A 10,335-nucleotide genomic window follows, 5' to 3' on the forward strand; every position below is an offset into this window, starting at 1 on the left:
ACAAATTTTTGTGTGTGAAAAATAGTTCTGTCCCTGGCCACACTGATTTATGTGTGTAGGCATGGAACTCCAATGGTCTAAATAAAGCTAAAACATTTATGGAACCTACAGTGCTCAGATTTATTGGAGTGCAGTGGGATAGAAACACTGCCAAATTGTTCAAGATGATGAAATATAAAGGTTAAAGTCATTGTTCTACTGTAATATCTGAACGTAAGTTTGTCCATGAAGATTGAAATAAGGCTTTGTAAATATTATAGTGAAGGCCTGCTTACAGATAGTTAAGTTACTTTGCATCTTTAAGGTTCCTGTATTCTCAAAATACAGGATTAAGTGGCAACAAAAACGTAAATTATTTTTTGTGGGGAAATATTTACAAATATCTACTTGTCCCATATAGGTTATTAACAGGCGTTTATCTCAATGAACCAAAGAGTGTTGTTGTTGGGAATATTTTCAGGAACATTGATGAGGATTTATTTCGGGAGCAGGAAAAGAGTCAAAGAAACCATAGCCTACCCAAACATTGGTGACAACTCATAAGAGCTGGAAGTCTAAAAGGCATCGCACACATAACTGGCAGCAAAATGGCTCAAAGGGTGTCTTTTCCTGGTGGTTCCATCAGTCTAAGCCTCTTGTTGGCAGGCAGATAAGGTTGACCGTGAACCTTCTAGAAAGTTTGACTAGTCTCTGTTTCTTCCAGGCTATTAGGCAGTTTCTCCTTCCACCAGCCAGCTGGGTATGTATGAGAATTTGCTTTGCAACTCGTTCTTGCAACAAAGTTGGATCCCAGTATTCACATTGGGCAACTCAGATGCATTTATCACACCAATTCCAGACAGTCCGATATTTTTTCTGACTTACACAGATACCAGAAACTTATATGACTAATAAACATACATGTAGGCAACTACTCATAACAATAAAAGTTAAATAAATCAATCTATAATATTTTAAAAAGGTGAGCTTTTAATTTAAAGAATTTATATAGCTTTCAGGAGACCTGAAAAAAGGTAGCTCAATGGAAATTTTTTGAGGGTATGGAGATAGGAGGGAGTGCCTTATAATGCTTTATCTATTTTTGTTTCTTTTTCCCCAACAGTTTTTTTTTTACTAATATATTGTGATTCCTGATGTTCTTTCTTTTTGAGGTTTCTGTTTGCCAACATGTATGTCTCTAAGTCATGTATGTTTCTTGGACATTTTTGGCTCCAATTTTTAAAAATTAATTTGTTTTCTTCTATTCATGTTTGTTCATATTATTTTTCCATTAATTAATATATGCATTAGTTTATATCTGAATTGCTGCCCCTTGCCTATCTTCCCTTACACTCTCCCTACTCCTATCCCATCTCTTCCTCTCTGAGAGGGTAGGGAGCCCCTGAGTATCCCCTTATCCTGACCTATCAAGACAGGACTAGGTGTTGCTTCTCCTGTTTCTCCACTGTGGCCATACAAAGCAGTCCAGTTTAGGGAAGAAACTTAACAGACAGGCAACAGCTTTAGGGACAGCTCACATTCCAGTTGTTGGGTAACACACAGGAAGACTGAACTATACATCTGCTATATATGTTTGTGTGTGTGGGGGGGGGGGCCTTGGTTAAACCCATGAATATTTCTTTCGTAGCTCAGTCTCTGAGAGTCTCTAAATTTAAACTTTAGTTGACTCTAGTGGACTTCCTCTTTAGTTTCTATCCCCTTTGGGATCCTCATCCAACTCTTCCATAGGCACACCTTAACTCTACCCAATGTTAGTCTGCGTGTCTCTGTGCTGCTGAGTGGAGCCTCTCAGAGGATAGTTTTGCTAGGCTCCTGCCTTCAAGCATAACATAGAATCTTTAATGGTCTAGGACTGGTGCTTGTACATGGGATGGGCACCGAGTTGGGCTAGTTTTAGTTGCCCATTCCTGTCGGCGCCAGCACCGACACAGTACTGAGAATCGGGCGAAAGCCTGCGGGATGAAAGAAGCACACACACACAGGTTATTCCTGTCAAGCCAGAAGAGGAAGAGAGCTTCTGGTTTCTTTATTGACCAAACTATATATCCAAAGAACACCACTTAGCAGGTATCTGTCAAGCACAGTGGGGAACCCTGGCTGAGACTTCGGTAACAAAGGACCGACTATGTGGCCTGAATAAATTAGGGAAATAACCAGGAAGGCCAGCCTAATTCTGACTCAGGTGAGAAGTACCTGGCCAGACTGTTCCCAGTTGGGGACAAAAGGCTTCCACATGCAAGGGCAGGGCTCAGCAGGGGTCAAACCTTGTTGGAGACCCAGAAGGGTCTTGTTCAGGCTGACAACATTCTGTGAATGTAAACTTCTTGTGCCACACAGTGACAAAGCAATCAGGCCCAAATCCAATATGGCTCCCACACATTCCCTCAGTCTCTGTTTCATTCTTAGTCTCAGCATTTCTTATAGACAGGACAAACTTTGAGTCAAATGTTTTGTGGATGGGTTGTTGCTCTTATCCCTCCACAACATGCCTTGTTTCAGAAGGTTCCATATCCCCAGAGATATGTGTCTCATCTATGGTCACCTCATTGAGTCGTCAAAGCCTTCTCCATTCCAAGTCTCTGGTATGTCTTAGAGATGCCTCCCCATGAAGCCAACCCTGCCAGCTTGAGATATCCATACATTACTCAAAAGATATTATTTCAATTTGGTTCTGTCATGAAATTCCTTGAATGTTTTGGGTTAGAAACTTTTAAGATTTGGTATTATCTTTGACTGATGTATGTTTGTTTCTTCTAATGTATGTTCTAATTTGAGATTCTGTATTCTGTCTCTTGTCATCTGTTGGTGGTGCTTGCATTTGTAGATTCGGTTCTCTTTTGTGAGTCTTCCATCTACAAAGTTGCCTGTTTGTATTTTTTTTATTGATTCTAATTTTATTTGCAGGTCTTGGACTTTTCATTAGTTTCTTTTAACTGTTTGATTGCATTTTTTCTATTTCTTTAATGGATTCATTTGCTTCCTCTTTAATGGCATTTATATTTTTCATTGTATTTTTCTGAATTTCTTTAAGCTATTTATTTATTTTCTCATTATAAGACTATCATTTTCATGAAATTAAAGGTCATAGTCTTGCTCTTCAGGTGTGTTATGGTAACCAGAATTTGTTGTTGTAGTAGTACTAGGTTCTGATGTTGCCATATTGCACTACCTTCTGTTGAGTATGTGCTTGTGCTTGCCTTTCACCATCTTGTTGTCTGTTTTATTGGCTTTCAGGGTACTCCCAGAGAGGAGCAAGCCTCAGGGATTGTTTCTGCCAGGGGGCACAGGCTTCCAAGGTGCGAGGCATAGCTGTGGAATTAGGTGCAGGATTGCATGTAAAGGTGTGGACCAGAACTTGGAACTCAGAAAAGATGTGGTAGATGTCTTGACTGCTTGGTTTTCTGCTCCTGGCAAGTGGGGGATTGTGGTAGGTGGTTGTGGTGATGATGATGATGATGATGATGATGATGATGACGACGACGACGACGACGACGACGACGACGACGACAACGATGATGATGATAATTACTTAGTCCCTAATGGTTTTCTAGTGAGACAGCAAGAAAGGGTGAAGATTTGCATGGGTGGAAAGGAGAAGAGGATCTGGGAGGATTTGGAGAAGTGGAAATTCTAGTTAGAATATACTTTATGAAAAATCATTTTTCTCCAAAGTATATGAAATAGTGAAATATATAACATAGAATACCTCAATATATTGAGTGTTCTATGTATTCTCTCTAACCAAAAGCTAATGAAATTTAAAATTAACATATGATAGATGCGTGCAAATTTCAATTTAATAAAGTGAAAATATAATTTATAGTCTAGTTTAGAAGCTTCTAAAAAATTCTCAAAAAGATTTAAATTGTGTTAAATATTCTCAAGTTACTTTTTTCTCTGAGTAGACAAGGGAAATAAAAATGCCTTGTAAAGAGTTTCTGCTACCTCACCAATAGCTTCAAGTCTCATGTCCTACCCCAACTTTTGGCAGAGACACCCCCAGCTCTGACAATGCCAGTTGTCATACTGATTTCAGAGCAAACAATAAAATGTGAAAGCATGAATTCACAGTAGAAAAGGACTTTGGCACGATAACAACACAGAGGGACAGAGGGAGACAGAATGGCAGGGAAGGAGACAGAGAGGAGAACCAACTCATAAAACACAAAGAGAGAAAGATAGAAAAAACAGACATATGAAGATGCAGGAATACAAAAACATATACATTGGGGTTGGGGATTTAGCTCAGTGGTAGAGCGCTTGCCTAGGAAGCGCAAGGCCCTGGGTTCGGTCCCCAGCTCCCAAAAAAAGAACCAAAAAAAAAAAAAAAAAAAAAAAAACAAAAACAAAAACATATACATCAATAAAAAACATTTGACCCATCATATTTCAGTTAATTTTTTTCAGTGTTTTAGAAAGTAAAAGACTACAAACTAAGAAGCTTATAAACAAGAAGCAACATATAATATGAAGAAATAATAGCTACCAAATTTGATAGGGACCAAGTGATCATATATCAAGTAATAATAGCCCACTCTTGACCACTGTTCTTTGACTTTTTCTGAGCTCTGCTCCTCACCCTTCAGATCTTTCCTGGCTTCTAAGAATGCATGCAGAGCCTTTGGCAGCCCCTTTTTACATCTTATCACAGCAGCTTCTATCTTGACAAAGGTCTTTTCATATACCCTATATTTAATTTGGTCTTGCTGGATAAGTTACTACTTTCACATATTTAAAAAAAAACTTCCCCTTTTGTATTCTTAGTTGCACAATTCAAAGAAGGAACAAGCCTGTGATTATTTCATGCCTAACACATCTAAGCAGTCCTTCTGATCCCAGAGGTTCATTTATCATGCTGAAAGTGGATGAAATTTGTAGCCACCCTACAGTCACTTTGAGAAGTCTTAACAGCCACAGTTCTTCCTGGAGGCTATGATTTATCTGAAGCATGTGACTGAATTTATCAATAGGTTATACTATACTTTTTCTTTGATACTTGGATATAAATGCAGCAAGACAAATTTAAAAACAACTTTCCCTTGAGACTTAGTACTCTCTGACAAGTAGCTGCACTTTTTTTTTCTGGCATCCAAAAGAAACTATACTTCAGAGAAGGTTTTAGCTCAGTGTCATGGAATGAGTACTTGTCTCATGCAGAGCTCCTGGAATGAATAGGATCTTTTACAGAATTAACTTTTCATTATCTTTCTCCTGAGCTATAATTTCACTAATAATCTATTAACTCTGTAAGGCTTTATTCTCTTAAAAATGCAAGGTGAGCACATTAAATATAATAATGTCTATGAAAGTATATCATGCTTAGATATGGGAAAGAGATAGGCTAACCTCCCGAGAAATGCCCATAGCCCTATGTTTCTTAGTTGATTCCAGATTAAATCAAGTTGACAGTGAAAATTATTGATAAGAACACTAAACCAGTTCATCAGATTGAATCTTTCTTCATGGTAAATGTTTAATTTAGTTGTTCATTTAACATTATACTCGTTTGTCCAAAGAGGAGACTCTTTGAGCTTTTCACAGCTATGGTTAGTTCCAAGCCATGTGATCTCACTTCAATGGCCAGCACTTAGATGGGTCTACTTACAGTAGCAAAGCCTTTTTCTTCTAGAACTAAGCTATTCTTTAGTCAAATCTCAGAAGGTCTTTACAACAATTTCAGAAAACTTTAGAGAATGGCAGGTAACTATAAGAGATACAGACCTCTGTACATGATTACACATATGTAGAAAACAATGAAGAGTGTAATAATGAAATGTTCAGACAGAACTGTTCCTGGGGTTTTGCATTATGTTTTTGATCTCCATTAACAGAAGGTGTATTTGAAAATTGTTTTTATTGCATTTATTCATTTAAATATTGTGTTTGTGTCTGTGAGTGTGTGTGTGTGTTTGTATGTGCATGCATGCACACACATCAAAGCTAGAAGTATGTCAGAATTGGGCACTTTCTCTCTAACACCATCCACTGTGTCAGTAAAGCTCTGTCTGTTGCACCCAGGCCTGAATTACAGACTTGTGTATAGAATGGTGTTCCCAGCTTCCTTTGGGGTTCTAAACTCAGATCCTTATGCTTATGTATGAAAAACTTTACTCTTTCTCCCTTTTTTTTAGCTCGCTTTTTAAAAGTACATGTAGGACATAGTAAGTTAAACTCTTATTATTGCAACACAGAAACAAGTTTGTTGACTTATCACCTAGTATTTTTCCTCTTTTAATACTTTAATGAATAAATTTGGCCTATCAATGCATTTTATTACACCCCCTGCCCCCCCCACACACACCACAGACTTCAGTTGGCTCAAATAAAGGTGTCTTACTTAGTTAGGGTTTTACTGCTGTCAAAAGACACCTTGACCAAGCCAACTCTTATAGGGACAACATTTAATTGGGGTTGGCTTATAGGTTCAGAGGTCCAGTCCATTATCATCACAGTGGGAACATGGCAGTGTCCAGGAAGGCATGATGCAAGAAAAGATGAGAGTTCTACATATCATCTGTAGGCTACTAAGAAAAGACTGGCTTCCAGTCAGAAGGAGAAGGTCTTAAAGCCCACATCCACAGTGACTTACATACTGCAAGGCCATACCTTCAAATAATGACATTTCTTTGGCCATACATATTCAAACTACTATATTATACTCCGTGGCCCACTTAGGTCTTTTCAAACACCTGAGTATATGGTGCCATAAATTGCCATAACATAATGCTTAAATATTTAGGCCAACTTCAAAAATCCCATACACTATGACAGTCTCAATAATGTTAGAAGTCCAAAGTTCAAAAAGTCTTCTGAGATTTATCTTATTACTTACCTCTGATATCCAACTCAAGACTGGAAACCAGCTGGCCATACACCAAATATCTCCATGTCTAATGTCAAAGCAGTCTTCAGATATCAAACTCCTTTTTCATTTTTGTTGACTGTGACAAAATTCTTTCTCCTGGGCTGGTTTCTCTTGATATTAGCAGCTTTTCTTGGAAGGTATCCCATGTCCATAGCATCTTTAACATTTTGAGTACTATAAGTCAACCTCACAGATTCTTGTTCCAATGTGTGGGATCCAAACATGATCTTCTGGTCTCTTCCAAAGGGTTTGGCTTACTTCTTCAGTTCTGCCCTCTGTGGCACTCTATGGTCTCCTTGACTCAACTCAGGTACTATTGCTGTTATGGATGGCAATCTCATGGTACTGGCATCTCCAATACTCAGCGATCTTCTGTTTCAACTATGCTTCACCAATAGACTCTTATAATGTCTCTTTATAGTGCCAAACCTCAACATCTTCCCATGACCACTTAAGTATTTGTCCATGAACTGTAACTGATACTGCACCTTCACAAATGACTGTCCCTGGTCTTACCTACTCTTCATGACCCCTTCATATATTCAAAATGTACTACCTAGGTGATTCTTACAAGTTACCAAGTCCAGCTACAGCATAAGGTACAATCTTCGCTATCTTTGGAACACAAATTTTTTGTCCTTTCAGAAAACTACTGCCAGACTTCACCTCAGTAATGCTGGTGTCTTTATAATCACCACTAACTTATTAGCACCGCTAACCACCAACAATTGTTGCAATAGTCCCTTCTGTACTTTAATTCCACGGAACCATGTAGATAAGGATGCCTTGTGCTGCTAAGTTTTATGGCTGGAACATGTCCCCACCCACTCAAATCCCCACCCCTTATGCTGTTACAGCTTTCTGTTTTCCAACTTCCTCACTGTTTATGCATAGTTGTCCTAGAACTTGTTCTGTAAATTAACCTTGAACACAGATATCTAGATGGTTCTGTATCCAGGGATTAAAGGTGTATACTGCCATGCCTGGATCTAATCTTAGCTGGGTGGGATCTTGCCCTAAAATCTCTTAATCTGTTATTGCCTAGGACATAGGATACACTTCTATTGTGCTTCTTGGTGCGCCTCTAATATTTGAACCATATATTTTGTATTTTTCCTTTCTCAGTTTGCTCTTTTTCATTAAAATGTTCTTCATAAAAGTAAGCTTTAGGAACCACACAACAGAATTTATACCTGGCTATTTTGAGATTTGCCTATCCAAAGCAATTAATCTAAATCTTTGCACCTTAACTTCAGGCAGACTCTTCTTACAGTGGCCAAATGCAGCCAGCCAGATTCTTCACCAAAATGACACAAAAACTGTCTCTGTACCAAATACTGAAATTCTCCAATGAAACCATTTTGGCCAGGTCTGCACAGTTAAAATCACTTTTGACAACAAAGTCTTTCACAGTCCTTCTAGGATAGGCCATTAAGCTTCATTTAAAGCACTCCAATACTTTCTAAATCCAAAGTCCCAGAATCCACATTCTTCTAAGCAAAAGCATGATCAGGCCAATCACAACAATAGCCTAGTTTTTTGTGTCAACTTCTGTCTAAATTAGTGTTTTAGGGGACTGGTAAGGCAAATCAGGGGTTATGAGCACTGGCTACTCTTTCAGAGGTCTAGAGTTCAGTTCCCATCAACAACATGGTAGCTCACAAACATCTGTAATGGGATCTGGTGTCCTACTCAGGCAGGCAGAGTATATGCAAAAGGGCACTGATACATTAAATAAATTAAATTGAATTAAATCATTAATAAAAAAGTAAATAAATGAGTGTTTTAGAGCTGTTCATCAGACACCATTATCAACTCAACTATTAAAATGACAACATTTAATTGGGGGTGGTTTACAGGTTCAGAGGTTTAGTCCACATCATCAAGCCATTCGTAGACATGTAGGAGGGACTGAGAATTATACAACTTTATCTGAAGGCCACTAGGAGAATACTGGTTTCCAGGAAACTGGGACACACATACTAGAGCCCATACCCACAGTGACATACCTACTTCAATAAGGCCATAACTGGTTTTAATAGTGCAACTCACTGCATCAAAACTATTCAAACCATTACAATTGTTACTAACCCAGATGGGATGCTGTACACTGTTCAACAAACACGTTGAAAACCACCTTCATGGTACCTCCACCCACAGTTATTTTTCCTATGAAATAACAAGAAAAATGAACCATGCCTAGTGAAGACTTGTTGCTACCTCACTACCAGCTTCAATTTTCATGTCCTTCCTAGTGTTGGCAAAGATACCCCATGCCCCCACCATGGTTGTTGTCATCCTGCTTTCACAACATGGTTTAATTTATTCTCGCTCCTACCTCTGCCTATGCTAGAAGTCAAAGCTGATGAGTAGGAGAAACATAGAGGAAAGAATAAACAAATCTGTCAGGCAGAAAAATAAGACAATAAAATTTATTATAGGTTTTGATGGTCCAATTTGTTACAGAGAATTCAGATATATTAGTGCCTACAGCATTTACAATTCAGAGGCTATCGCTACACAAATGACAAGTGATGTTCCTTTAATTTATTATTGGTCTTATTTACATAGTATATAATCATTATGAAAAATCATAACCATTTTGTTACTCCTCTAACTGAGCTCCCTCAACTTTTTAGTTCCCTTGCATGCAGTTTTCTCAGGTGGCTGTTCCAGGTGGAATATTTTAACATGAAAAAAAATTCAACAGCCTCTATAATAACTATATGTTACATGATGCTGGTAAGTCATTGTACTTGAGCAAGTTGTTCTGTATGGTGTTCCAAAAAATGTCTAGTGTAAAGCAGGACACATAGAACACAAACTGTATGTCTTTGTCAGATATTCACTGACGTAAAATTGATAGATCGATAATAAAAAGGTAGATGACATTTAGGTCATAGACTGGCAAATTATATACAATGGTCTAATAGATTGAGTGTAGATGATTGATAGTTAATGCGTACAATATGGATGCTGACAAACAAACAGATGGACAGTGTGGTAGTTTGAATGAAGACTGAGAAGTGACACTATTAGGAATTATGGCTTTTTGGTGGATGTGTAGCCTTGTTAGCAGAAGTATGTCACTGTGATGGTAGGCTTTGTGGTCTCACATATGTGCACAAGTCTGGCAAGTGTGATTCAACCCTTCTGCTGACAGCCTTCAGATCAAGATGAAGAACACTTAGCTCCTTCTCTAATATCATATCTGGCTGCATGCTGTTCCCTGCCATTAGCTTAGTTTCCTTAGCACAGTGTCCTCCTGATTTGGTTATCTATTGATGTCCAGCAACTCCTCTCAAATGAAATGCCTTAAGACAACACATATTTAGTAATTCTCAGGGTCATTATGAATTAAGAATGTGTTATGGCTTAAATGAGGCCCTTGCTTCAAGGGTCTATCACATGGCTGCAACCAAAGTCAACCAGCGTTGTGGTGCTATCTCAAGACTCCACAAGCTCATTTA

The sequence above is a fragment of the Rattus norvegicus genome, chromosome 1 (assembly GCF_021556685.1).
Source record: "Rattus norvegicus strain SHRSP/BbbUtx chromosome 1, alternate assembly SHRSP_T2T, whole genome shotgun sequence".
Taxonomy (NCBI): domain Eukaryota; kingdom Metazoa; phylum Chordata; class Mammalia; order Rodentia; family Muridae; genus Rattus; species Rattus norvegicus.